At 48.0% G+C, this 26,170-nt stretch overlaps 1 long non-coding RNA gene across 1 annotated transcript; it reads left to right on the forward strand.

The window, feature by feature from the left end:
• Positions 1-8,975: 8,975 nt before the first annotated feature.
• LOC141585709 (uncharacterized) lies at positions 8,976-25,650 on the forward strand. Its single transcript, XR_012519367.1, has 2 exons — positions 8,976-12,881; positions 23,731-25,650. It is a non-coding gene; the product is annotated as an uncharacterized LOC141585709 (long non-coding RNA).
• The last annotated feature ends 520 nt before the right edge of the window (positions 25,651-26,170 follow it).

Below are 26,170 nucleotides of genomic sequence, written 5' to 3' on the forward strand. Positions count from 1 at the left end.
GCAGCCAAGGTCAGTGTGGTTCCAGTGGTGTCAGCAACAGAGGGAATACGAAGACACAGGGTTAGAGAGAGAACAGAGCAGCTGGGCGCTGTGGCTCACGCCTATAATCTTAGCGCTTTGAGAGGGTGAGGTGGGGGGGTCAGGTTGGCCAACATGGTGAAACCCCATCTCTACTAAAAATACAAAAATTAGCAGGGCATGGTAGCAGGTGGCTGTAGTCCCAGCTACTCAGGAGGCTGAGGCACGAGGATCATTTGAACTCAAAAGGTGGAGGTTACATTGAATTGAGATTGCACCACTGCACTCCAGCCTGAGTGACACAGAGAGACTGTCTCAAAAAAAAAAAGGAAGGAAAAGAAAAAAAGAGAGAGATAACAGGGCATCGAGTCATGTAGGTTCTTGTAGTGCCACCGAATGAAATGAGAAGACATTGGAGGTTTCTGAGCAGAGGAGGGGCATGATCTGACTTAAGTTTAATCGAATCCCTGGCTGCTGGTTGGAGGACAGACTCTGGGAGACAAAGGTGAAAGGAAACAAATTATGTGGGTTGTTTTGCCTGGTTCAAGTGAGCCACGATGGATATTTGAAGAATTTGCTAAGGGTGACAACACAGAAGAATCCAGGCCACTCCAAGATGTTTGACCTGAGCAACTGGAAAGACAGAGCTGCTAGTAACTGATTTGGGGAAACTATGGAAGGAGAACATTGACTGGGAGCAAAGGATGAAAGGCCCTTTTATTTTATTATTTTATTTTATTTTATTTTAGTGTGTGTATTTTGTTTTGTTTTGTTTTGTTTCTTGAGACGGGGTCTCACTCTGTCACCCAGGCTGGAGTGTGGTGGCGCAATCATGGTTCACTGCAGCCTTGACCTCCTGGACTCAAGAGATCCACTCACCTTAGCCTCCTGAGTAGCTGGGACTATACATTCATGCCACCACACCTGGCTAATTTTTAACTTTTTTTGTAGAGACAGGATCTCCCTATGTTGCCCAGGCAGATCCCAAACTCTTGGCTTGAAGTGATCCTCCCATTTTGGCCTTCCAAAGTGCTGGGATTATAGGAGTGAGCCACTGCACCTGGCTGAAAGGTGGCTTTGGAGCTGCTAACATCAAGGTCCCTGTGAGACATCCAAGCATAGATACCCAGTTGGCAGTTGGAGACTAGAGTCTAGACTTCAGGGGAGAGGTCCAGGCTGGAGATGTAAACTCAGAAGTTGTCAGTTTATTAATGTTTAGAGCCATGAGACTGGATGAGATGGGAGAGAGGGAAGAGACCCAAGCCTGAGCTTGGGCTTGATTAATTCAAAGCCGCAAGATGAGGAAGAATCACCTGAAGAGACTAAGAAGTTGCAGACAGTGAGGTAGGAAGAGAACTAAGAGAAGAAAGTGCTGAATGACAAGGAGCATCGTGGTAGCTGGCCTTGGGAGATGGCCCACCGAGAATCGCACAGTGGTTCACACTCTTGCTTGGCCCCTGCCACTTTCCTCTGGGCTGGCACCATGGAACCAATAAATGTGGCAGAAGTGACAGCCTGGCTTCTGAGGCCAGGTCACAGGAGGCCTGGCAGCTTCCATCTTAGTGTTTTTGAATGTTGCTCTGGGATAAGCCAGTTGCCATTAAAGAAGCTGGACTACTCTGAGCCACCGTCAAGTAAGGAAGCCCAAGCTAAGCATGTGGGAAGCCCAGTATGGAGGGAAGAGATGGCCAACCAGGGCCATGGTTGTTCCAGCCATCTCAGCTGAGGCACCAGCCACGAGAGTGAAGAATTTGTTTTTGACATCCAGTCCAATCAAGCCTTGAGATGACTTTGGCTACAGCTGCTTTCTGATTGCACTGGCCTAAGAAACCCTGAGGGAGAAGCCCACAGGATTAGGAGAGAGAGTGACGCAATGTTGTTTTAAGCCTCTGCGTTCTGGGGTGGCTCATTCTGCAGCAGTAGATAATGGAGGGAGGAGTTCATTGCAAGGGAGACTGATCAGTCTCCTGCCCCCCACAGAGCACAGCCCTCTTCACCCAGATCCATGGAGAGGTGGCTGAGCAGACCTCTGCTGGGCAGTGCACCACACTCTGAAGGCTCCCCCTTTCCCGGCTCAGTGGCGAGAAGAATGTTTATCTTTGTGCTCAGAGAGCTGGCAACTGCCAAGTGCCCTGCTGGCCCCCGGGCCCTTACAAAAGGACTGCAGGGGAGATTTTTCTGAGAACTGGGTCACCGGTTTCTCAGATGCTTCAAACCTGGCAGAATGGAGAAACCTCAGATAAAGGAGACTGGAAACTTCATAGGAAGCCACTGGTCCGTGTCATGGGGACACACCATGGTTGGGAGTGGCTGCCTGTCCTCTCTGGACCCTTATGTCATAGGGACCTCCTCTCTTCTGGGGATCTCTCTCTTTCTTTGTAAGTGTTTGTAAATCTTTCTTTGTAAGCATTTTGGAAAATACACATTAATCAGGCTGGGCATGATGGCTCATGCCTTTAATCCCAGCACTGTGGGAGGCTGAGGTGAGTGTATCACTTGAGGTCAGGAGTTCAAGACCAGCCTGGCCAACATGGTGAAACCCCTGTCTCTACTACAAATACAAAAATTAGCCGGTGCCTATAATTCCAGCTACTCAGGAGGCTGAGTTAGGAGCATCACTTGAACCCAGGAGGCAGAGGTTGCAGTGAGCTGAGATTGCACCACTGCACTCCAGCCTGGGTGACAGAGACTCCGTCCCCCACCCCCTAAAAATGTACACATTAATTGGACACACACACACACATATACACACACATATACAAAACATATATATATATATAATAAAAATAAGTGTTCCTGGCAGAGCACGGTGGCTCACATCTGTAATCTCAGCACTTTGGAAGTCGGAAGTGGGCAGATCACTTGAGGCCTGGAGTATGAGACTAGCTCACTCATGGCTCACTCAGTGTCCCAAAGTGCTGGAATTACAGGTGTGAGACACCACACCCGGCTAAGACAACCACTCTTACCAATGTATTACATCTCCTTCCAGAGATACGCTATGCAGATGTCTACTAAAAATACAAAATTAGCTTGGCATGGTGGCCCGTATCTGTAATCCCAGCAACTTGGGAGGCTGAGACAGGAGAATTGCTTGAACCCAGGAGGCAGAGGTTGCAGTGAGCTGAGGTGGTACCACTGCACTCCAGCTTGGGCAACAAGAGGGAAACACCGTCTCAAAACGAAACAACAAAAACAACAACAACAAAACCAGAAAGGACAACTTGCTGCAAATATTGTTCTGCACCTTGTTTATTCACTTAACAATATATTTGGGAGGTCTTCCGTATCAGTAGGTAAATAACTGCTTTATTATTTTAGGAGACTGCACAATATTCCACTGTAGGGATGGACCATCATTCACATAACCAGCCTTTATTGAGGGACATTGAGGTTGATGTCAACCTTTTGATATTACAGTGAAACAGCAAATAATCTTGCATTCATGTTTTCCTGCACACACATGCCTCTCTCAGTAAAGATTCCTGAATCAAAAGATATGTGCTTTTGTCATGTAAAATTTTTTACTTATTCATTTCCTTTTGAGACAGGGTTTTGTGGTGTCACCCAGGCTGGATTTCAGTGGCACAATCATGGCTTATTGTAGCTTGACTTCCCAGGCTAAAGTGATCCTCCCATCTCAGCCTCCCAAGTAGCTGGGACCACAGGTGTGTGCCGCCATGCCTGGCCAATTTTTAAATTTTATTTTTAGTAGTGACAGCGTCTTCCTATGGTGCCCAGGCTGGTCTCAAACTTCTGGGCTCAAGCAATCCTCCTGCCTCAGCCTCCCAAAGTACTGGTGTTATGGGCCGTGCTTTTGTAATTTTAATAGGTTTGGACAAACTGAGACTATTGACGTGCTTGTTAGCAGACTTCATACTTAAGTGCCCCTTTCCCTACACCTTCCCCAGTTCTATCCAAAGAAAAATTAACATGTTTGATCTCTGCTGTGGAATTGGTAAGAAATATATCTCTGTACTTTTACATTTGAAATATATTCTTCGGAGATTGAGCATCTTCATATGCTTAATTGTCATGGCAACCACTTCTAGCCTTTGTAGTGATTTCTTCTATTGTTTATTTCTATCAAGCTAAATAATGTTTGCATGCAGCCATTCATTGATTTATCAGCATTAGACATTATCTATTGATTTTTGCTCCAATACGTGAGGATTTAGTTCACTTACAGTGTCATCCTTGCACCTCCTCTGTCTTTCTGCTCCTCCTTCCTTCTTTTTTTTTTTTTTTTTTTGAGATGGAGTCTTGCTTGGTGCCCAGGTTGGAATGTAGTGGCGTGATCTTGGCTCACTGCAACCTTTGCCTCCCAGGTTCCCAGGTTCAAGTGATTCTCCTACCACAGCCTTCCGATAGCTGGGATGACAGGTGCCCACCACCACACCCAACTAATTTTTGTATTTTTAGTAGAGACAGGGTTTCACCATATTGGCCAGGCTGGTGTCAAACTGCTGACCTCAGGTGATTCGCCTGCCTTGGACTCCCAAAGTGCTGGCATTATAGGCGTGAGCCACCATGCCTGGTGTCTTTATGAAAAATTTTACTGGCTTTCCATTTGTGGTAGTGATATCTTTTTTTCTTTTCTTATTAAAATAGACTTTATTTTTTAGAGAAGTTTTAGGTTCACAGTAATAAACAGAAAGCTTAGAGTTCTCATATATTCCCTGCTCCGTCCCCCTCCGCCCTTCAGTGTTCTCTACTGTCAATGTCCTATGCCAGTGGTACATTTGTTACAATCGATGAACCTTCACTGATACATTGTTACCATCCAAAGCCATAGTTTTCTTTAGGGTTCACTTTTGGCGTTGCACATTCTAATGGTTCAGACAAACGTACAATGTCATGTATCCACCATCATAGTGTCACGCAGAATAGTTTCACTGCCCCCAAAATCCTCTGTGCTCCAACTATTCATCCCTCCCTCCAGCCAAACCCCAGGACACCGCTGATCATTTTACTGTCTTCATGGTTTTACTTTTTCCAGAATGTCATATAGTTGGAATCGTACAGTATATACCCTTTTTCAGGTTGTCTTCTTTCACTTAATAAAATGCACTTAGGTTTCTTCTATGTCTTTTTGTGGTTTGATAGCTTATTTCTTTTCAGTTCTGAGTAATATTCCATTGCCTGGATGTACCACAATATATTTATCCAGTCACCTCCTGAAGGACACCTTGGCTGCTCCCAAGTTTGGGCAATCATTAATAAAGCTGCTATGAACATCTGTGTGGGGGTCTTTGTATGGACATAAATTTTCAACCCATTTGGGTAAATACCATGGAAGAGCTGGGTCTGATTCTGAGTCTTCTAGCTCCTTGCTGCCAAGAGTCACCAACGTTGGAAAATCAGGCAGTGGTGAGATGTAATTTTGGATGTGGTGCCTTCTCAAGCCATAGGCAAGTAAGAACTTCCAGATTAAATTTAAGGAAGGACTGCCTGGGAGTGCTTTTGTACAGGTTGATGTCCCCACTTAACGTGTTTCCTGTAGAGTTAGTACTCTTAGAGTTGTGACACAATTTAACTTAAACTAACAAGGACATTTATTGGCTCACGTAACTGAAAGACAACCCAGGGATTCTGGAGCTTCAGGCATGACTGGATTCAGGGGCACCAAGGATGTCATCAGGACTCTATCTCTTTTCATTCTTTGGCTTTTCTTGTGTTAACTTCTTTCACAGGCACGCTGTCACCAAGTGGTAGCAAAGATAGTACTCAAAGATATTAGCTCTAAACTGCCATCCCTAGTGGATTGAGGGAGCATCTTTCCCCAGTTCCAGCCAAAATCCCAAGGCTGGTTCTCATGGGCCCAGTTTGGATTAAATGCTCATTGCTGACCCAATCAATCACTGAGCCTAGGGAGAAGGAATCTATTAACTGGCCATGTCGGGGTCACATGCTTCATACTAGGAATGAGCGGGTGAGATCAGCCCCATCCAAACCATGTGGATTGAGAGCAGGGAGGGTTTGGGTCCTCAAAAGAAAACTGAGGTGGTGTTACCAGAAGCAGGGGAAAGGAGGCTGGGAGGGTATTACTGAGCTGTAGGAGACCTCGTGCTTTGGGAAACTTTGGGTAAAGTGTGCTGAGACAGTGAATAGGAGGAGGGCGCAGTAAATAACTGTGGATGAGTGGCAGGAAAATCTAGATTTTGAGGCGCTGAGCTTGGGGCGTCTCCATCTATAATCCACTATCAAAAAAGGCCTTTTGGGCCGGGCGCGGTGGCTCAAGCCTGTAATCCCAGCACTTTGGGAGGCCAAGGCGGGTGGATCACGAGGTCAAGAGATGGAGACCATCCTGGTCAACATGGTGAAACCCCGTCTCTACTAAAAATACAAAAAGTTAGCTGGGCATGGTGGCACGTGCCTGTAATCCCAGCTACTCAGGAGGCTGAGGCAGGAGAATTGCCTGAGCCCAGGAGGCGGAGGTTGCGGTGAGCCCATATTGCGCCATTGCACTCCAGCCTGGGTAACAAGAGCGAAACTCCGTCTCAAAAAAAAAAAAAAAAAAAGGCCTTTTGCAAACCCCCCAATAATTGATGGAAACCACTGAGGGATTTCAGGGGACAGGCCAGAAATGTATTCTAGAAAATCCTTTTGGTAGACAATGAGGAGGGCAGATGATAAGGGGGCTGGGCAGTGAGGTTCGGAGGAGAAAGTGGGGTTTGGATAATGCAGAAAGACATTCCTTGCCTGGGCACGGTGGCTCACGCCTGTGATCTCAGCACTTTGGGAGGTCGAGGTGGGCGGATCACAAGGTCAGGAGTTTGAGACCAGCCTGGTCAACATAGTGAAACCAGTCTCTACTAAAAATACGAAAATTAGCCGGGTGTGGTGGCACGTGCCTGTAGTCCCAGCTACGCAGGAGGCTGAGGTAGGAGAATTGCTTGAACCTGGGAGGTAGAGGTTGCAGTGAACTGAGACTGCGCCATTGCACTCCAGCCTGGGCAACAGAGTGAGACTCCATCTCAAAAAAAAAAAGAAAGAAAACAAAAGATGTTCCTTGATGGGCCTGGGCCATCAGGGTGGGGTGCAGCGAGGGAAATGTGGTTGGACTGAGGCAGGCTCAGCTGGCATGATGTTATCTGGGTATTGAGGGTTCAGTGAGCAGCCTTTAATACCCCCTCCCCTTTCAGTAAGACAGGGAAGCTAGAATTTCTCCGTTAGGAAAAGGGGGCCGGGCTTTGCTTTGAGAAACACCGCTATCTGGTGGTGCCTCTTTGCAATGTCAGCCTGTGGTTGTATTTCCTTTGTTGTTGCCAAGGCAAGATTTGCTCACTCAGTGTTCACTGGCACGTCACTTTCTGAGTTGCTGTGTGCCAGGCCCCGTGCTTGGTGATGGGACACAGCAGGGAACACGATAAATGAGGAGCCCATTGCTGTGGAGCTGATGCTCTAGTGGAGGAGGCAGACACGGCGCCAGTAACCACAGATGTCCAGAGTTTGTGATCCTGGGCCTATGTGAGGGGTGACAATGGTCCCCTCTCACGTGCGTGCTGTCGGTGAGATGGGCAGAATATGTGCAGTGTGGTGTCTGCCTACTTATCTCAAACTCTTTCACCTGCCTGGTGGGCAGCGCAGGAGATTGTGGTGGACTTCGGGGCTCCCTCTTGGTCCAGCTGTCCAGCTAGTGCCTGAATCTGGTCTGCAATCGTCCTGCCAGGCTTTTTAGACACTTTGTGAATTCTTCCAGTGACGCAAAACTCATTCTTCTAGCAGCTTGTTCTACTGTAGATAAAATCCTTTCTCTACTGGGAAACCGCAGGGGCCATCATGTTTCTGCCCTCCCCCCCGACTCAGATGGACAGGCAGCCATCCCTTTGAAACCTTTGGTGTGACCATGTCACTCCTCTGCCCAGAACTCAGCAATGGCTTTTCATCAGGCAAAGAATGAAATCTGAACTCCAGGCTGGGCGCGGTGGCTCACACCTGTAATCCTAGCACTTTGGGAGACCAAGGTGGGTGAATCATGTGAGGTCAGAGGTTTGAGACCAGCCTGGCCAACATGGTGAACCCCCATCTCTATTAAAAATTCAAAAAAATTAGGCGTGGTGGCAGGTGCTGGTAATCCCAGCCACTGGAAGGCTGAGGCAGGAGAATTGCTTGAACCCAGGAGGTGGAGGTTGCAGTGAGCCAAGATTGCACCACTGCACTCCAGCATGGGTGACTGAGCGAGACTCCGTCTAAAAAAAAACACAAAAAACTGAACTCCTTACAACAGTCACCAAGGCCCTGAATGCTGTCTCTGTCCCCTCCCTGTCTGATGTCACTCCTATCAGTTTCCCTCTGGCTTATTTTCCTGCAGTTACACTGGCCTCCTCACCGTCCCTCTGATATCCTACCTTGACCCTGCCTCAGCGACTTTGCACTGCCTGTTCTCTGTGCCCAGAATACTTTCCCTGAGATTTCTACCTGGCTCCCTTCATCACCTCCTTGGGGTCTCTGTTCAGATGTCCTTTGTCCTGGAGGACTTCCTTGACTCTGCCTAAAATAGTTTCTTATTACCCCACCCTTGCCACTCTTCGTTTTTTTTTTTTCCCTGCCTCTCCCCCAACCCTTGCCACTCTTACCCTGCTGTTTTTCCTCAAAGCACGGATCACTAGTTGAAATTACATGGATACATGTTATTGTTTATTGTCTGTTTCCCCCACTGAATGTCAGCTCCTCGAAAGCAGGGGCTGTACCTGCTTTGCTCATCTGTGTTCCCAGCACCCAGCCCAGTGCTCTACACATAGTAGGTCCTAAATTGTTGTTGAATGAATGTATAAAGACCGCTGTACTGAGCATTTACAATATGGCCAGTGCTTTGCATTCACCATTGCAACAACTTCGAGACAGTGGTTTGAATTCAGGTTATCTTGGATCAATTTAGGGATTCTGCCTTTTTTTTTTTTTTTTTTTTTTTTTGCTTTTATTGCCCAGGCTGGAGTGCAATGGCCCCATCTCAGCTCACTGCAACCTCTGCGTCCCAGGTTCAAGCGATTCTCCTGCTTGATTACAAGCAGGAGTAATCTCCTGAGTAGCTGCGATGATAGGCATGTGCCACCACGCCCGGCTAATTTTGTATTTTTAGTAGAGATAGGGTTTCTCCACATTGGTCAGGCTGGTCTCGAACTCCTAACCTCAGGTGATCTGCCTGCCTCGGCCTCCCAGAGTGTTGGGATTACAGGCATGAACCACCATGCCTGGCCAGGGGATTCTGCCTCTTAACCCCCAGCGGGCTCATCCCTGAGCTGAGTTTGACAATGGTGCAAACACATTAGGAGTTGAGCTCCTGGCAAGTGACTGATGGTACCCCCAGAAGGGCATAATGGAAAACAAGCGCTCTATTCACAGAGGTGGGGGCAGCAGTATAGCACAGGAGGAAATGGTGTAATGGAGCCAGTGAGAGCAGGATCCACAGCCAAGGGTCCCCTTCCCCAAAATGAGGGACGATAAACAGCTTGGCTGCACTCTTCTCCTGCCCTCTGTCCCTCTCATCCCTGCTGGTGTTCCTTACTGGTTCAGTGCTATTGGCAGCCAGGGAGAGGCTGGGAGAGGCACAGGCTTGATGAGGGCTGAGTACAAATAGGGAGTGCAGAGCTTCGGAAGACTGTTGTGAGAATCAAATGAAGTCATGTATGTGACTTGCTTGGTTTAGCAGCCAAAGCACAATGAGTGGGGTTATTAGATGGATGATGAAAGCAATTGATCATTCTTAGGTTGTCGCACACTGGATTTCTTCCTCCCTCCTCCTTCCTGCCCTCCCTCTTTCTGTTTCCTTTCTTCTCTTGTTTACCTTCCTTCCTTTTTCCTTCCTTCCCTCTGAGCATTTCAATTCTGCTAAGATGGGCAGATTGAAGGATTGTTTGCTCCAAGAAAAATATTTTAAACCTCTGAGATTTATGCAAAGAATATGTGACTTCCTGACATGCCAGAGGCTCTGCTGCTTGACTTCAGCACAATAATGCTGTTCCTTCATCAACGATGCACACGATTTTTCCCCTCTTCTCATTTTCAAGTTGCTGAACTAGGACATGCCTCATAGCTGGGAGTGCTTTTCTTGGAGACAGATCTCATCTTTCTTGTTAAACGCGGTGTCTCCAGCACCCAAGACAGTGCTGGGCTCTATGCAGACGCTCGGTAAATGTTTGGGGAATGAATTAATTCTGACAGTGGTAGCCGCCTTGCATGTGCAGGAAATGTGTGTGTGCCGCTGCCGCTGACAAAACTTGCTGGCACATCCGTAGAAAGTCTCTCATCTCACTGGGGAGGTGCCCAGATGGCGTTTCTGCCAGACCGCCTTTCCCTGTCTGATTTCCTCCAGTCCTGACTTGGAATGAAGAAGTGGCGCTCCCAGGGGTGACATCAGAAAATACCGCCTGTGGTAGACACGTGGAGCGCCCCAAGGATGGGGGACCCCAGCATCTATCTTCCTTTTGTGATGATGAAATATTTCAGACATACACCAACGTAGAGGGATAATACAACAAACTCTCAGGAAAGGCTAAGAAACAGACCTTTGCAATTGCCGCTGGAGTGCTTGTTCCCTCCCGCAGTCACCTTCCCCACTCTCCCCAGAGATAACCACAGTGTTGAATTTGACATTTAGACTTCGTGTGCATATATGGATGTGTGTGTGTTTAGGTACATAAATATACACAGTACATTCTTTTTTTTTTTTTTTTTTTTTTTTTGACACAGAGTCTCGGTCTGTCACCCAGGCTGGAGTGCAGTGGCGTGATCTTGGCTCACTGCAACCTCTATCTCCCAGGCTCAATCGATCCTTCTGCTTCAGTCTCCCTAGTAGCTGGGACTACAGGCGTGTACCACCATGCCTGGCTAGTTTTTGCATTTTTCTTTTTTGATAGAGATGGGATTTCACTATGTTGTCCAGGCTGGTCTCAAACTCCTGGGCTCAAGTGATCCTTCTGCCTCAGCCTCCGAAAGTGCTGGGATTATAGGTGTGAGTGATGGTGCCTGGCTACAGGACATTCTTGTGAGTCACAGTAGTTATGTTCTGTAAAGTTGCCATTAATACTAAATTAACCAATGGTCCCTATGAGAAATATGTACACACATATCTCACATAGATTATACTTTTTTTTTTTTTTCAAGATGGAGTCTCCTCCGGCCACTCAGGCTAGAGTGCAATGGCACGATCTCGGCTCACTGCAACCTCTGCCTCGTGGGTTCAAACGATTCTCCTGCCTTAGCCTCCTGAGTAGCTGGGATTGCAGGCACACGCCACCATGTCCAGCTAAATTTTGTATTTTTAGTAGAGATGGGGTTTCACCATGTTGCCCAGGTCGGTCTTGAACTCCTGACCTCGTGATCCACCCACCTTGGCCTTCCAAAGTGTTGGGATTACAGGCATGAGCCACCACACTGGCCAGGTTATGCTTTAGATCCTGAAAACAACTCATCCTGGTCAGTTCCATTTTCTTCATTTTACAAAAGAGTGTTAGGAAGTGTTAAGGGACTCCCAGAGGCTGCCCCATTAACAGGTGCTGGAGTTGGGATTCAAACCCCAGCCAACTGGCCCAGGGCTGGAGCTTCTTGCACTACAGAGACCTGCCCCTACGGTCTCTGTCTGCTTATAATGTCCTTATGAGACTGGAACAAGAAGACAGAGTGGGGCCCTGTTTGACTTCAGCTTGGAATGTGCACATTGAGTAACTCACATTTTCCGCTAATCTCTGCTTGTCTGTGAGTAACTACAAATGTGTTTCAAGTATTGATTTTAGGGTTAAAATAATTTTAACAAATAAGCGAAGTAGCAAATACAGAATCTGAATAATGAGGACTGGCTGCATATGTATGTATTTACTATACCTGTAATGAATGCCTAAATACTTTATAGTACCCTTTTACAGGTTTAAAAACTGTATATAGACTGGGTGTGGCACTCACAGCTGTAATCCCAGCACTTTGAGGGGCTGAGGTGGGTGGATCACTTGAGATCAGGAGTTTGAAACCAGCCTGGCTAACATGGAGAAACCCTGTTTCTGCTAAAAATACAATGAATTAGCCAAGCACGGTGGTGGGTGCCTGTAATCCCAGCTATTCAGGAGGCTGAGGCAGAAGAATTGTTTGAACCCGGGAGGCAGAAGTTGCAGTGAGCCGAGATTGCACCACTGCACTCCAGCTTGGGTGACAGAGCCAGACACCATCACAAACAAACAAACAAACAAGACTGTATATAAAAAGCATCACATTAGACAGTTGAGTCCTTTTACAAGTGATTTATTTCCTCTCCAGGTTATTGACAGTGTAGCTGTGGTTCATTTTCACTGCTGTAGAGGAATAGTGCTTATTAAGCAGCTGCTATGTTCCAGGAACAAATACTTTATATTTCATATTTGGTTGAACCTTTAATGCCCCTTCCCAATCAGTTAGATACTATTTTTATTCCCATTTGACAAAAGAAGAAATTGAGGCATCAGTTGCCCTAAGTGCTTAGGAAATGTTTATTGAAGAAATGAGTGATGGAGGCGACCTAAGTGATCATCAATAGGATGATTGGATCAATGTGGAATACTAAGTTTAGGTGGACATACGAACAGCTGTCATAGGGAAACTTTCAAGGAAGGCGTAGACTCAGGTTTGCAAGAGTTTTTAGCACTGGGTGTGGTGTTCTGGGGATTCAGCTTGTGGGGAAGGTGGAGAAGACCTGGATGCTGGCCAGCTAAACCCCACAGAGGTCTCACTTGAAGACACCACCTTCTCTTCCAGCGGTCCCCTGCGCTGTATCAGAGTGGAGTGGCTGGAGTCGCTGTGTGAAGCCCTGCCAGGCCTCCTACCATGTATGCCGGAGGCGTGTCCTGCAGGAGCCAAGGAACGGGGGTGTCCCCTGCCCCCCGCTGGAAGAGCAGGTGGGCAGTGTGGAGTACTGGAGCCACTAGGGAGTGGAGTGCCAGCAGTCCTTGAGTGAGTGGGGGTGGGGCCCAGGGGTGGCTTTCAGTGGGAACAGTCAGGCTGGACTGCAGGGCCCTCCACGAATTCCTGGGCAGGGTCTGAGTTTGGGGTGGGGCTTTGCCTGCCTTTGCCCTGATCCCCCTTCTCTTTTTGTGAATGAGTTCAGAAGCTCTGACCTCCACTGGGCTTCTCAGTCTTCCTTCTGCTTCTCTTCCTGTGTGAATAAGTCAGGACTTTGGATGCAGGTGACCGGAGACTCAACTTAATCTGAACTGAGCAAACATGGGTGGCTCCTGTAACTAAGATTCCAAGGACTGCATTCAGGCATGGCTGGATCCAGGAGCTCAAACAATGTTGCCAGGAATCTCTCTCCATATCTTAGCTCTGTTTTCCTCTCAGTTGGCCTCATTCTCAGGCAGACTTTTCCCTCTAATGGTCTTTGACAGCTTCAGGCTTCCCTCGAACCAGCCTAGCAGCTGAAGAGAAGACCCCTTTCCCCATAGTTCCAGCAAATATCCTAGGATAGAGTCTCATGGATAAAGTGCTCCCTTTGAAGCTGCAAAGGGGACTCAGCCCCACCTGAATGAGAGTAGAGAAGGGGTGTTCTTACAGGACAATCGTGGAGAATGGCTGCCTGGAAGGGAAAACAACAGATGCCCGCTACATTGCTCACGCTGATCAAGGTCACTACAAAAAATAGGCTGCTATTTTTATCGCTACAAAAAGTGGTGATGCCCATTTTATTTTATTTTTAAATTATTTATTTATTTTTGAGACAGAGTCTTGCTCTGTTACCCAGGCTGGAGTGTACTGGTGTGATCTCAGCTCACTGCAACCTCCGCCTCCCAGGTTCAAGAGATTCTCCTGCCTCAGCCTCCCAAGTAGCTGGGACTACAGGTGTGTGGCGTGTACCACCACGCCTGGCCAATTTTTTTGTATTTTTAGTAGAGACAGGGTTTCACTGTGTGATCCAGGATGGTCTCCATCTCCTGACTTTGTGATCCACCCGCCTCAGCCTTCCAAAGTGCTGGGATTACAGGCATGACCACTGCACCTGGCCACTGATGCCCATTTTATAGCTGAAGACATTGACCAAGAGAATGAAAGTGATTTTCTTAAGGGGTAGAAGACAAGCAATAGGACTAAAATGTCCTTTTCCAATCTCTTCCCATGCTTCAGCCTGGTGAGGAGGGAAGGCTGTTCTGAAACACTCTCCTAAGTTCTTCAGTAGCTGCCCATTGTCCTCTGGCTGAAACCCAAGCTCCTCATGGGGCATATAGAGTCTACGTGTGCTGGCTGTTGCCTTCTGAGACCTGGTTTCCCTGCTCATTCTGCCTGTGTTTTAAAGGATCAGGCTGGGTGTGGTGGTGAGCACACCTGTAGTCCCAGCTACTCGGGATGCTGAGGCTGGAGGATCACTTGAGGCCGGAAGTTTGAGGTTTAGTGAACTATGATTGCACTACGAGACGAGATATTGTCTCTAAAATCAATCAACTAACCAACCAATCAATCATAGGGTCATTCTGGCTGTTATGTGGACAGCAGACTGAAAGAGGTCAGAGGGAATCAGGAACTCCAGGGAAGAGATGGCTGCAATGGTTCAGGCAAGAGATTATGGTGGCTGAACTAGGGAGGTGGCAGTGGGGTGATGAAAAGTGGGAATATCATTTCCTCGGCCTGAAATGTTTCTCCCTACCCCCTGCCACCCCCATCCAGTCATTCCTGGATCATCAGTTCCTGTAAAGATGTCAGTTTCCCCCAGGAAGATCGGAAAGATCACCCTGACTTGCTAGTATGTGCCAAGTACCTCACCACATGACCTGACTCTGTGAGGTCAGTGTTACTATTCTCTTCTTACAGACAGGGAAACTGAGGCTCAAGAAGGCTACGAACCCTGTCCAAGTCACATGACTATTGACCAGAGAACCAGGATCCTCCCATCCTGATCATCTACCTACAATCTTTTGTTGTATTGTTCTTTTTTTTTTGAGACAGGGTCTTGCTTGTTGCCCAGGCTGGAGTGCAATGGTGTGATCTCTGCTCACTGCAACTTCTGCCTCCTGGGTTCAAGCAATTCTTCTGGCTCAGCCTCTCGGGGGGCTGGGATTACAGGCATGCACCACCACACCCAGCTGATTTTTGTATTTTCAGTAGAGACGGGGGTTTCACCCTGTTGGCCAGGGTGATCTCAAACTCCTGACCTCAGGTGATCCTCCTGCCTTGGCCTCCCAAAGTGCTGTCAGAATGTAATAAGATGATATATGATGAGCACCTGGTTCATAAGTGCTCAATAAACAGCAGCTGAATTATTTTCCTTGTTCGCTATTCCAGCCACGAGGCTCTGATCTTTATAACTGATCCCTCGAACCTGCTTTCAAAACATCTCACCTCTGTATCTGAGTGCTTGTCCCTTCACCATAGCAGGAGTCATAGCTGAATCACAGTAGCTAACAATGTCAAGCAAATTACAAAGGGAAGAAACACTGGCTCAGCACCTGCCTTGTGCCAGACCCTCGACCAATGTTGTGTTACATTCTGACAGTCACCCCAGGATGTAGGTACTAATATTACCTGCATTTTGCTGATAAGGCAAATGAGGCTCAAAGAGGTGCAGAAACTTGATCCAGGTCACTTAGCTATAACAAGAGGAGCTGGGACTCGAACCTGGGCTTAGCCGGGGCCCTCCTTACTGCTCTAGGTGACACCGAAAGTACCACGACAGCCGTTGGGAGAGGGAAGGGAGGCTGTGTGTTAGGCATTCCTAAGGAATCACCAACCTCTTGTGAACTGATTATCAATTATCCTCTTCTGTGTTCTCCTCTGTTTGAACTAGAAAGGAAGAAACTTGGAAGCTGGCCCACTGAAATAATTTTATTTATTCATCTATCCATCAATCCACCCCCCATACCTCCTTTCTCCCATCTTTCCATTGTTCCATTCACTCATTCATCTGTTCTCCCATCCATCCATCCGTCTATGCCTCTACTCATCCATCTAGCCATTCCCACTCATCTCTCTTCACATCCCTTCTTCCATTTTTCTATCTTCCCATCCATCCAGCCATCCATCTATCCATCCATTTCTTTATTCATTCACCTATCCATTCACCGTCAACTCTCCATCCATCCTTTCCATTCACCCTCTCTTTCACCCATCCATTATTCTACTCATCTCTCACTCTCCTTTCTTCCATCCCCCCATTTTCCCACTTATCTACCTTTTTTTTTTTTTTTTTTTTTTTTGAGGCGTAGTTTCGCTCTTGTTACCCAGGCTGGAGTGCAATGGCGCGATCTCGGCTCACCACAACCTCCGCCTCCTGGGCTCAGGCAATTCTCCTGCCTCAGCCTCCTGAGTAGCTGGGATTACAGGCACATGCCACCATGCCCAGCTACTTTTTTTGTATTTTTAGTAGAGACAGGGTTTCACCATGTTGACCAGGATGGTTTCGATCTCTTGACCTCATGATCCACCTGCCTCGGCCTCCCAAAGTGCTGGGATTACAGGCGTGAGCCACCGCGCCCGGCCGTTATCTACCTTTTAAAATCCATTCTTTCTTTCTTCCATCATTTCAGCTATCCATCCATTTATTAATTCAATCCTTGACTTTAAACATTTTATTTTCTTCTTTTTAAATTATTTAATTTTTTGCCTTTCCTATGGTGCTGATAGTTATTGATTATTTTATTTTATTTTATTTTGAGATCGAGTTTCGCTCTTGTTGCCCAGGCTGGAGTGCAATGGTGCAATCTTGGCTCACTGCAACCTCCACCTCCTGGGTTCAAGCAATTCTGCCTCAGCCTCTCAAGTAGCTGGGATTACAGGCATGCACCACCATGCCTGGCTAATTTTGTATTTTTAGTAGAAAAGGGGTTTCTCCATGTTGGCCAGGTTGGTCTCAAACTCCTGACCTCAGGTGATCTGCAGGCCTCGGCCTCCCCGAGTGCTGGGATTACAGGTGTGAGCCACTGTGTCCAGCCTATGGTAGGGACTTTAGCAGAGGAGTGACACAAACTGACTTAGGTCTTTGTAGGATTCCTTGGGATCCCACTTGGAGAATGGAATAGAGGAGAAGCAGGGGGGTCACTCGGGAGACCAATGAGGAGGCAAGGGCAGTGGTCCAGGTGAAGGAAGAAGGTGGTTTGGACCAGGGTGGTTTTGGCGTACCTCGTGAAGGATGGATTGTGTGGACTGGCGACAGATCAGCGTGTTGCAGGATCGCAGAGCTGAGGTCAAGCTTCCAGGACAGCGCCTGGCACATGATAGGTACTCAGTAAATATCAGTTGAAAGAATAAGGTCTGAACTAAGTCAGTGGCAATGGAGATGGACAGGAGAACTAAATGAGATAGGATTCTTTGGATTGCAAGTGACAGGAACTTAGCTCAGATCGCATCAAGTGAAAAGGAGAAGTATTGGTTCAGATAACTGGGAGGGAGGTTCTGAAATGACATTACTTCAAGCTGGGCTGGCCCCAAGAGTGCATGTAAGGCTGTCAGAGCTGGCTCTTGTCCCCTCTCTTTCTGTCACTTGCTCTATGGGTTGGCTTTATTCTTAAGCAGGCTCTTTCTCTGTGGTGGTCAAGATGAGCATCTTGGAGACGTTGTGGGGATAAGCAGCCCCACGTCCTCCCAGTTCAGTAACCCCAAAGGTGCCCTCTCGGAAGTCTCCGTGGATCATGTCTGGAGGAGACCCTGATTGGAACTGCTTGGATCCTGGGCCCATCCCTGAACCAGTCGTCGTGGCCAGGAGGATGGGGAACTCTGGCCGCTCAACTCTAATCATGTGTCTGCCTTAGTGGCAGCTGTGGGAGCCACAGCCAGGCTGGCTGAGTGATGACCCCTCCAAGACCGTAGAGCGATGGCAAGAATTTTCCAAACAAACTGCCAAAAGGGGAAGAGAAATTGTGTGTGGAAGACGCAATTTTCAGTGATCACAGGCATCTGGTAGGACACAGATACCCGAGGGGCTATAGGGGCAGATCAGAGAGGAAGGGACTAGGGACCGGCTTTGCGCGGCACCTGGAAGAAAACCGTGGGGCCCTCTGGCCACCAGGAGGCAGCAGCTTCGCATAGAGTCATTCCCGAGTCCTTGACATGCGGCGTCTCTTCCAGCAGGGGATGCTATTTACTGCTCCTTGTAGAAAAAGTTGGGTAGAAGTATAATTTTGGCAAATTCTGGGTCTTATTTCAGATACCCTTGAATGGGGAGCTTCTCTTTTAAATAATTCTCATTGCAAATCTTTTTTTTCTTTTTTTTTTTTTGAGACTGAATGTCACTCTGTTGCACACACAACACATGTGCAGTGGCATGATCTCAGCTCACTGTAACCTCTGCCTCCCAGGTTCAAGCAATTCTCCTGCCTCAGCCTGCCGAGTAGCTGGGACTACAGGTGTGAGCCATCATGCCTGGTGAAGTTTTGTAATTTTAGTAGAGACGGGGTTTCACTATGTTGGTCAGGTTGGTATCGAACTCCTGACCTCAGGTGATTTGCCAGCTTCGGCCTCCCAAAGTGCTGGAATTACAGGCCACTACAGTGAGCCATTGTGTCTGGGCCTTGATTTTTTTCTTTTTTTTGGAGGCAAATCTTTTTAATAAAATAGGATCTTTTGAAAAAACGCAGTGGGGTGCTTAAGAGCATCCCTTTAGGCTTATTTTCAGAAGAGATGGTTCCATTTTCGGTCCCACTGCTGATTAGCTGTGTGACTTTGGGCGAGCTATGTCTCTGATCTTCAGTTTCCTAATCTGTAAACTAGGGGAAACACCGACCTTGCTGGTGTTCCATATTCCGTTGGTCTCAAAGATTTGTTTAACATTTGAAAAATTGAGCTGGATATAATTCTAGGAGTTGGACCTAACAATAAAGAAAACAGATGAACATTCCTGGAATTGTGGAGCCAGCGTTCTAATGGGGAAGACAGAGGAAAAATAAAACATTCAGTCTTTTGGATAAAGTGCTTAGAACAGGGTACATGGTAAACCCTCCATAATGTTAACTTAAAAAGCAGGAGCTGAGTCTTGCTGTATGCAACTTGTTGAGGTCAATTGGGTTACACAAGGTTTCTGTATCAGGGAGAAATTGTACCACCTGGGCCTGAGAAAGGGCTAGGCACACACTAGGTGCTTCATAAATGCTCATGGGTGCTTGGGGTGGTATCTCCATGTGTCGCTGCACGTATCGTGTCCAGTTCCAGTTGGGGTCCATTCCAGGGAGCTGCAGGCAGGTGAGGGCACCTCATGCCCAGTGGACAAGGCATCTGACAAAGGGCAACACAGTCTGCGTGAGGTATGAATGGCCCACCCAGGACGCCGGGAGCCAGCGCTGCTACGGGGACGGCGGTGGGGCTCAAGGGTGAGCAACGGGACTCGGGCATGGGCAAATGTGGCTATAGAGCCCGGGGCATCTCTGCTGTCTGAGACAGCACCCCGGGAGAGAGAAGCTGCTCTCTGGTCAGGGCAGGGCCCAGCAGGGTCCCAAGCCCAGTGTCCCAGGAGACCAGCCAGTTAGGAGCTGGGTCCTGCCACTTCCAGTGGTGTAAACTTGGGCAAATCTTATCACCTCTCGGATCACTAAGTGCCTCATCTGAAGAGGCAAGATAATGAGAGGAATTCCCCCTTGGGCAGGGGCAGGGCTAAGTGAGCCCGTGCAAGATGAGGACCTAGGACAGCTTGTGACATCCAGAAGGTAGCCAAGAAAAGGAAGCTCACATGGTTCTTGAACCCTCACAAGTCCCTTAAAGGCCAAGTTTAGTTACTCTCATTTTTTTTTTTTTTTTTTTTTTTTGAGATGGAGTCTCATTCTGTCGTTCAGGCTGGAGTGCAGTGGCACAATCTCGGCTCACTGCAACTTCTGCTGCCTGAGTTGAAGCAATTCTCCTGCCTCAGCCTCTTGAGTAGCTGGGATGACAGGCAACTGTCATCCCAGCTACTTGCCACCGTGCCTGGCTCATTTTTGTAGTTTTTAGTAGAGACGGGGTTTCACTATGTTTGCCAGGCTGGTCTTGAACTCCTGACCTTGTAATCCACCCACCTTGGCCTCCCAAAAGTGCTGGGATTATAGGTGTGAGCCATTGCGCTCGGCCTAGTTGCTCTCATTTTATGGATGGGCAAACTAACTCAGAGAGGCAGTGTGACTTAGTCAAGGTCACACAGCAGGGTTTGACCCAGATTTGGCTTACATTATCCCTCTAGACTGCCTCCCACCGGGGCAGGGTATCTTGGAAAGCACTTCACGCATTCTAATTATAATACTGGTTTACACTGATCAAGTGCTTCCTATGAGCTGAGAATTATTCCAGGCTCTTTATACTCCATTCATTCCGTGCTGAGCATGTGCCAGGCACTGTTCTGGGCACTGGCGAGTCTGCAGTGAAGAAAACAGCCCCGGTGCCTTCAGTTCTGCCAGGAGGAGATGGGCACTGGACAAGTGCATCTACAGTCTGTCAGATGGGAGACTGGTGTTAGGAGAGGGAGCAGAGTGAGGGCGATGTCCTGGGCGTGTTAATTTGTTTTTCTTTTTTGGATCTTGCCCTGTTGCCCAGGCTGGAGTGCAGTGGTGTAATCGCAGCTCACTGCAGTCTCAACCTCCTGGGCTCACCTCAGATCCTCTCACCTCAGCCTCCCAAGTAGCTGGGACTACAGGATGCACCATGATGCTTGGCTAATTTTTATATTTTTTGTAGAGACAGGGTTTCACCATGTTGCCCATGCTGGTCTCGAACACCTTGGCTCAAGCGATCTGCCTGTCTCAGCCTCCCAAAATGCTGGGATTATGGGTGTGAGCCACCGTGTCCGGCCATTATTTTTAAAAGCCTGTTCATGGAGGGCAACAGAAAGGAGGTGATATTTGGGTGGACATCCGAAGGAAATGAGGGCGGGACCATGTGGCTCTCTGGAGGAAGAGCTTTGCAGGCAGAGGGACAGCGAATTCAAGGACACTGAGGAGAAGAGGCCACTGTGGCAGGAGCAGAGTGAATGAGGCGGAGTGTGGAAGGAGGTGAGGTCACACTAACATACACACAGAATGCCACTGAAACACTGCAAGAATCTATCACGGATACTTTTAGAATTTCTGCTTTCCAGACGAGTGGACTGAGATACAAAGAGGTGCCCAAGGTCACATACGTAGCAAATGGCAGAAACGAGATTTGACCCTGAACTGCTCAGACCCCACAAACCAAGCTCTAAAATCTAGTCTAGAGTGTTTCTCATTGAACGTGCTTTTCCAGTGCAGGGATTATTATACTGTTGGAATGTGAGCTGTCTTGGGGTCTGTGCAGGGAGTTCTAAACATTTCTTTTAAACATTTTTTTTTTAAACATTAAGCAGTCCTGCTCACTCTAAACTCAGAGCGAGGAGTGCTGAGGCCAGTTAGGGTGTTAGGGACAGATGCATCTGGACAGGACGCATTGGGGCCACACAGATCTGGGTTCAGATTCCACCTCTGGCCCTAACTGGCTGTGTGACTCTGGGTAAACCCTGAACATGACCCTGACAGTCACCACCACATATGATTGTAGGGAGGGTCCTGAGCCCTTTGCACAGCACCTGACCCCTATTAGATACCCACTAGTGGGGGCTGCTGTCATTATGTCTAATCTGCAGAATAGATATAATAAGACCTATTTTGTGAAAATGAGATGTAATGGATGTGATGAACCTGGCACATAGTAGGTGCCCAGTAAATACATGCGCAACAATATTATCACACTAGAGGGTGGCCCTTCCTGCCAGCCTCCCTTCTAACCTCCCTCCCACTTACCTGTCCTAGACCTGAGATTCCTCTGTTAGAGATTCATTCTTTGGGATAGACTCTCACATTTTAGAGCTTCCATTTATCCATCAGTCTTTGGAGAAGCCTTTCTAGCCTTAAGACTGATTAACCCCAAATTTCTCTTTCTGGACACAAATCCTCTGGGATATGAAACATGTACTTTGGCAAGGCTGAGATGTGGGTCCCAGGAGCCATAGTCCCCACCAGGAATGGGAAGGGACAGAAAGGAGAGTCAGGGCTGTGTCCGAGACAGGCGTCTCTCCACACTCCCCACCTGGGGCCAGGCTGGCAGAGCAGGTGACAGAAGGTCTGATGGGGGCATGAGCTCACCAGGAAGGACTGGCAGAGCAGGGAGATCCAAGCGAGGAGAGGCATGAGCCGTCAGCCAGATTCTTTCCGCGGGCAGCTGTGGGAGCGGGTGTGCCAAGGGCATGGGCCAGGAGAGGGATTAGCCTGTCAGTTGGGAATTTTTGGAGGGTTTATTTAGCGTGAGAAGTGTCCCTGAGTTTGGGTCAAGCATAAGGAACACCTGCCATGAGCCACTCACCTACTGCGCGCTGGGTACCAAGCAGGTGTGATGGCCTCGATCTCTTGACCTTGTGATCTGCCTGCCTTGGCCTCCCAAAGTGCTGGGATTACAGGCGTGAACCACTGCGCCAGGCTTATTTTGCATTTTTTGTAGAGTTGGATTATATCTACAGAAAATTGGCTTAAAACTGTATGAGCAGGTTCACAAATGTTTGGGAAGGTCATCCACCTTGATAGACACCGGCCAGGCAAGGAACAGAGCCTGGCCAGCACCCCCAGACCTGCACATGCACCCCCCCAGCCCCTCCCTCCTTGTAAAGGAGGCCACCACCCTGACTTCTCTGGTGATCCATTGTGCGGCTTCCTTTCAAGCTTTACAAGCCTCAGTGTGGAGCCCTAAACACCATAGTCCCATTTCATTTCGTTTTGTTTTGTTTCTTTCCAACTTTACATCAGTGAAAACACGCAGGATGTGCTCTTTGGAATTCGACTGCCTTTGTCCCACATAAGGTTACCAAGGTTCATCCACGTGCCTGCACTTGCAACATTAGCTGGCTCATTCTTGTTGCTGAAATAGTTAGCTGCTGTTATTATTATTGTTATTATTATTATTATTATTATTTTGAGACAGAGTCTTGCTCTGTCGCCCAGGTGGAGTGCAATGGCGTGATCTCAGCTCACTGCAACCTCTACCTCCTGGGTTCGAGATTCTTATGCCTCAGCTCCCCAAGTAGCTGGATTGCAGGGAAGTGCCACCATATGCCCAGCTGATTTTTGTTATTTTTAGTAGAGATGGGGTTTCATTCTGTTGGCCAGGATGGTCTTGAACTCCTGACCTCAAGCAATCTACCCACCTCAGCCTCCCAAAGTGCTGGGATGACAGGCATGAGCCACCGAGCCCAGCTGGTTCTCTGTTATTATGATCCTTTTTGTTTTCCTGGTACACAGCATCTGACGACCTCCCTACCAGTATCTCAGAGGGGCAAAGATGATTGATATCCCATCTTCCACTGAGGAGAGGGAGGCTCCTGGGAGCCAGGTCCCAAACCCCACCTGATTCCGGAGCCTGTGTTCTTAGCCACTCCCCGGTGTGGCCTCTCAACAGAGGAGGGAAAGGGGGCACAGAGCAGTTAAGCAACTTGCCTGGGTTTGCCCAGCAGGGATGTGATGGAGCTACCTCCCCAGACCTTTGGAGCTGACGCTGGAATGCCCCTGTGGCCTCCGAGGGTTGCTGGCTCTGTGGCCATCCCAAGGGTGATTTATGAGAGCTCAGGGCCCATACACTTTTAGGGCCCACAGAGACATTTTAATTTTAATTTCTTTTAAAACCAGAAGGAAAAAACTGCTGATACAATAACAATAATCATAGCAGATCACAAATCCAGCCTGGATTTTACTCATCTTTATACAGGGCAGTCACAAGCTAGGTGGAAGGGCCCCCGAAAGCAAATGTCCCTCGAGTCTACGAAAGCCATCTTTCCACTGAGCCAGCCTCATCCATCTCTTGCAGGAACAAGATGTTGCTGTGGCGAGCGGCCGGCCACCCCCGGTGCGGAGGGACCTGGGAGAAGCTGGAACAGCTCCGGCCTTGTTCCTGCCCTGTGGTCCACAGCCTTGTCTCCATCCAGCATCCACGCCCCCTAACCATCCGGAACCCCTCTTTCCAAAGCCTCTGGGATGGCAGGGCGACTGCAGGGCTTGGGATCCCACAGGACCAAAAAGTCTGCAATTTTGAGACTGAAGGAACAAGGCTCGTCGTTATGTTGACACTGAAAATAGCTTTATGCTTCCACTCAGTGCCAGCTGAGTCACAGCCCTACCGACATCTCCGCCCTTCAGGGCTTCCCAAATTTCATTTCCCAAACACACGCTCCTGGCCTTTGCCCTGTCTTCTCCTTATCGTCTCCTTGATTTTTTAATGAACTCTCTATTCCTTCCCGCCCTTCCTCCCTCCCTCCTTCCTTTCTTCTTTTTTTGGATGGAATTTCACTATCGTTGCCCAGTCTGGAGTGCAGTGGTGCAATCTTTGCTCACTGTAACTTCCACCTCCACCTCAAGTGATTCTCCTGACTCAGTCTCCCTAGTAGCTGGGATTACAGGTGTGCACCACCACACCTGGCTAATTTTTGTATTTTTAGTAGATACAAGGTTTCACCCCATTTACCAGGCTGGTCTTGAACGAACTCACTCCCTTCCTTCCTTCCTTCCTTCCTTCCTTCCTTCCTTCCTTCCTTCCTTCCTTTTCTTTCTTTCTTCCTTCCTACCTACCTTCCTACCTACAGGCAGTGGCTCATGCCTGTAATCCCAGCAGTTTGGGAGGTCGAGGCAGTGGATCACTTGAGGTCGGGAGTTCAAGACCATCCTGGCCGACATAATGAAACTCTGTCTCTCAGCTAAAATTAGGTTTTGAAATAAAAAGAAGGAAAGAAAAAAAACCAAATCCTGTCTCTACTAAAAACACAAAAATGAGCCAAGCATGGTAGCGGGCACCTGTAATCCTAGCTACTCGGGAGGCTGAGGCAGGAGAATTGCTTGAAGCTGGGAGGCGGAGGTTGCAGTGAGCTAAGATGGAACCACTGTACTCCAGCCTGGATGACAAAGTGAGACTCTGTCTCCAAAAACAACAACAACAAAAACAATAAAAAAAATAAATACAGTGGAAACCAAGGAAGTCCACTGTTGCCTGCTCAAGATGCTGAGCATGAAGCCTGCTCTCCTGATTCCAACAAGAAACTAGCAAGTGTAGAGTGACAGGAAGAACACACTCATAGCCAATGGAGATTTGTTCCTTGACAAATTAGAAAAATTATCCTGGAATCCCGGCACTTTGGGAGGCCTAGGTGAGTAGATTGCTTAAGCCCAAGAGTTTGGGACCAGCCTGGGCAACATGGCAAAACCTCATCTCTTAAAAAAAAAAAAAATACAGAAGTTAGCTGGGTGTGGTGGTGGGTGCCTGTAACCTCAGCAATTCAGGGGGCTGAGGTGGGAGGATCACCTGTGCCTGGAGGCGGAGGTTGCAGTGAGCCAAGATCCCGCCATCGCATTCCAGCCTGAGCAACAGAGGGAAACCCTGCTTCAAAAAATAAAATAAAATAAAATAAATGAAGAAATAAAATAAAAGACTTAAAAGGGTGCTAATTTTCTTCCTTTAGGAGTCAGTTGTCATAAATATTTTTTAACAGCAAATTCACGTACCACGCTATTCACCTATTTAAAGTGTACAGTTCAATTGATTTCAGCATATACAAAAAATTGTACCACCATTACCGCAGTGTAATTTAGAGCATTTTTGTCCCTCTCTGAAGAACCCTGTACTCACTAGCAGTCTCTCCTTGCTCCGACCCCTCTAGCCCTCAGCAACCACTCATCTTTTTTTGTCTTTATGGATTTGCCTATTCTGGACATTTCATATAAATGGAATCGCACATTATGTGGTCTTTCGTGACTAGCTGCTTTCACTTGGCAGAATGTTTTCAAGGTTCTCCCATTTTGTAGCATGGATCGGTACCGGAGTCAGTTATTTAATGCTGCATCCTGAGTTTGGGTAAAACCACCTAAAATATGAGTCCCCCACTTCAGGAAGTGCCACCGCAATGAATAAAGAACCTTTTTGGGAGAATCGTAGCTCAGTATCTTGCTAGTTCCAAGCGGGCTGGTTCAGGCTTCCCTGCCATGGTGTTGGGGGAGGAGGTTTATCTTTCAGCTGTCCTTGGGACTGGGCAGGAACTGGTTCAAATGTTACTGCTACTCTATCCTCCTTCCTAAATCAGGACTCTGGGCGCTCCTGGGAATCACTGTCTGTTCCTGCTCTCTGGGAGTGCGAATGAGTCACTGGGTGAGCATGTCAGCAGCACCTGTGTGTGCTGGTCTGGGGTGAGAAGCCTGGGCCAAGGGGCAATGGAGGGGAGAAAGAAGCAGATGGCCACGAGGTCAGCAAAGGGCTGCTCGAC

Source organism: Saimiri boliviensis, chromosome 9 (assembly GCF_048565385.1).
Source record: "Saimiri boliviensis isolate mSaiBol1 chromosome 9, mSaiBol1.pri, whole genome shotgun sequence".
Lineage (NCBI taxonomy): Eukaryota > Metazoa > Chordata > Mammalia > Primates > Cebidae > Saimiri > Saimiri boliviensis.